Source organism: Hylaeus anthracinus, unplaced genomic scaffold (assembly GCF_026225885.1).
Source record: "Hylaeus anthracinus isolate JK02 unplaced genomic scaffold, UHH_iyHylAnth1.0_haploid 11994, whole genome shotgun sequence".
Taxonomy (NCBI): Eukaryota; Metazoa; Arthropoda; class Insecta; order Hymenoptera; family Colletidae; genus Hylaeus; species Hylaeus anthracinus.
In genome coordinates this window covers 14,132,404-14,136,436 of record NW_026534341.1, presented here as the reverse complement: position 1 = coordinate 14,136,436, position 4,033 = coordinate 14,132,404, and positions in this window count along the sequence as shown.

Below are 4,033 nucleotides of genomic sequence, written 5' to 3'. Positions count from 1 at the left end.
TTTAAAATAAAAAAATCGGTTATATTGCATATCATTTATGTTAGACTAAAAAACAAAATCTTATTGTCCCTTTGTAGAAGCCTATATAGTTTGTGTAACATTCGTTTTTTTAATATTTCTTTAACAGAAACGAGAGTTTCTTCGTTTATGAGTAACTTTTGTCTTGAGTACGAGTAAATGCGCAGGCTTAATGTATCCAGTTGGAATTTCAGAGTTTATGGTTCATAAGAAAAGGATGTGCGTGTTGCACGCAACGCGAACAAACTGATATTAGTTAGCATTCAGCAGCGGTGAGTAGAAAAAGAAGAATAAAGCGAAGTGCTATACTTTCGTCTGAAAATATTTTGTACCAATATTACACATGTTTTTCATTTGTATTTGACCAATAAAACATTTATTCGGGTATTAATGACTAGCGTTCTAAATTGCTTTCGCATTATTGTATTTTCTCTTTCGACTAACTGAGATGTCAGCTTAGCTGTTGAAAAATGAGCGCAGAAAAGTTCTATTGAATAACAATACTTACTACGGATTATTGTTTTTAATTTTTATAAAATTCATCATCTGTTCGATATCTTCCTATAATTTCAACTATTTTACTTTTTTTTTAATTTAGATGAAAAGTTTTTTAACTATGCTTCATTTATCGCCGGAAAAAAGGGGCTACTTAATTCGTGGAAATAGTGGTTATCATTATTGTTATAAATTCATATAAAACTAATTATACACATATGGTCCGTGCTACGAACGTATGTTAGCACAACGTTCAAGTTCGTATCAAAATAGTTGCCTTTGTGAACGCTAGATAGCATTACCTTTCACATATCGGCAGTCTAGATAACTATTTCGGAGTGTTTTTAATTCCTTCGTAACCCTTACTATTATTGTCTGATTGGAATGCAATTTGATTTTATTGACTTTCCACTACAGTAGCCGTATTACATTGTTAAAATCGATGTCATGCGTGCGCTTACAAATGGAACTTGGAATGAAACAAGACTTATGGTAAAAATATTGCAGTGTTATTTAATTAAAGATGTAATATTATTCCATTAAAATTGTGGCGATATTTTGCTCTCTAATTTCTAATTTTTTCTGTGATTATTAATATATCCCTAGGTACGACACATGAACATGTAAAGATATTTTTAGGAATCGATATTTTCTCACGATTAACTCACATTCTTATATGTATCTCGTTCATAAGAAGTTGTATTGTTTTAAATATTAATATACATAAGTGTGAGTACAAACATGGGTATTAAAACCTTACTCACTCGTCATGATTAACGAGAAGTAATAATAGATATAGAAAATATTCCGCATAAAGTTTTTCTTACAATTAGTTGCAAAAGCAATTGTAATTATTTTTGTTTTATAACCCCTAAAGAGTCAAAGTAGCTTGTTTATTACTTGTTTATTTTTATTTAACCTTTCGTTATAACTTTGTCCTTGTGCATAATATTGTAAAAGCGGAAACCGGGTCAAACAAATGTTATTCAATTTGATAAAAACCATCGAAAGAAGAAATAATTAATGTTATATTCTATTAGAAAGACAAATTGGGACGCCCTTTATTTTCCTCGTAACAGTCACCTTAGATTCACATTGTGTCATTTAACTGTAGCAAAAATAAAGTCGTAATTTTCGTTAGACTGCGAGAAAACGTCTTGTAGCACTTTGTGTGGGGCACCCTTTATAAGATATTTGAATGAATAACAGCACAACGGTGTCGAGGAATGTAATCTGTCTGAAATTATATTCCAACGCGTCTAATACTTTCACGGGAAGTCCTATAGCGCATACAGTGTGATCATTTTCACTCTTTATCCCCGTCCCATCAAAGTCTCTGTTCAGCCAACACGAACGCACCCCTGCAACAATTCAACCCCAGCCAAAGACACCCCCGATGCATGTATTCCAGAGCGGGCCGGGGTGGTGTTCTCCTTTTCGCATCGATATTTCTTCCCCCCACGATAAAATTCAACCTTTCAGCCGGCCAGTGTTTTACGGCCAATAGGAGGTCGGCAAGAGAATCGCAATACACGTAGCTATGGCGTTTTATTGCTGCTGGAAATGGCCCCGTATATAGCTTTCCGAGTATGCTATCGGAGGTTATTGATCCCCGCGTCCGTCAAGGAGTCCCTTGGTCTTTCAGTCGCACCGCCACCCTCAACCCTCCCGCCGCGCCGGAGAAGCTACCCCCGCGATCATCTTGCCTCGCAATGCTGCATTTTTCAACAAGACTCAGCTGTTCCGGTGCAGGGAAATCGACATGGACGGTGATAAGTTCGGGAAGGGTTGGCGGCATCGGCAGGCTGTCTCGGGCTGAGAAGTGGACAGCGCAGCGGTGTGTCGTGTGCGCGTGCGCCGCTATCCAAACCCCCCACGGCTTTCTTGTTTCGTTCGTGGGCAAAAATTCAATATTAATAACGAGCTGGGTCGAAGGAACATCCGCATTGCGCCACCGCCATAAACTCGGCTCGCGTTTTGGGGTTGCGAAGTCATAAGCCTGGCCAATGGCTGCGTCGCGGGGGGGTGAACGCGATATGATGGATTTATGGATCTAATAAAAAGCGAACGCGGGATTGGCCCTCGCGGAATATGACGGGCGGGGCTGCCGACACCCCGTTGAACGCAGCCACAACCAAGTCACCCCCTCGTCCGGCTTCCTACCCCTTGCGCGACCGCGAGAAGGGGAACCCGCCTCGGGTGGGGATGCAATCCTAATATATTTCGCCTTCTCCACCCTCGTTGCTTCCTTGCCACCCCCTCGGCCTGGGAACAGGTGAGAGACTTGAGAAGGGAGTGAGATCGTGCTCCGCTGTGGCAAATGGACTCGATGCTTTTGGCCAGTTTTCGGAGCTGTCCGGACCGTGGCTGCAACGCTGTAGGCTCTAAGAAGCGAGGATAGCTTTACGAAGACACTGGCTAGCGGAACGGTTCTTAGATTACTAGTTTTTTTTACGGTTCATGATAATTTTCAGAGATCGTTGGATATGGCTGTTCGGAAGATGCTGAAAATCTATAGTGCGGAACAAAGTAGTAGCTCGGTCAACGTGTTTCTTTGTATTTAGATATATGTTTTGTGTACCCTGTATATTGCTTGTCTCATTTTATTGTATATAAGTACACCGAAAATTGTTTTTGCTGAAACGTGCTTTACGCAGGTTATGAAAGTAAATGTAATCGAAGCTGAAATCGGCGGAACAAAATGACAGCGCACTATATTCTGGTAGGAAGATCGATAAAATATATTTCAATCTGTATTTCAACAAGAGTACACCTTGGCCTCACTGAATCAATTTGCTACGAATAATTACAATTTGGATTCATCCAATTAAACTTAAACGCTACAATACGAACGAGTATTTATTCGGAATTCATTTAATTTCTAGTCGGGCTTAGCAATGTGGTGCACAAGTTTATAATACCAAGTATATATCCAGGTTGACTGTTGAAACAATTATATAATTATATATAGATTTCTTTTTAACTAGCAACATAGGTAGCAACATTAAAGACTGAATTACAGGAATGGAATTTTCTTTTTAAGTGTAACCTTGACTTATGAAAGTAAGCGTTATATTTTATATAGTATATTTTATTTATGTATAATAATTAATTTTTATTATATACATGCTTACTTTATGATAGAAATTTTAACAAAGATTATATTTGTAATGCAAGCATTGGGCTGCATTTATTTGAATTTATGGGTTCGAACTGCTATCCTATGAATGACAGACCATTGCTTTCAATACATAACAAATAACAATAAACTTTAATTTTCCTATAAAAATCTAAATTAAATGATTGAAATATTAAAACAAATACGTTTATTCGAATGCTCTGTATATACGAATGAATATCATCGATTTATATGTTCACCACTTTTATGTGGTCAATATAATACCTCTGATATACATACCTTTACAATTTCAATTTCATAATGACAGATTTTGTATTTTTACGGTAACTATTGTTCGTAATTGCTTCTTGTTTTCAAAAAACCTTTCTAAATAAATAGACT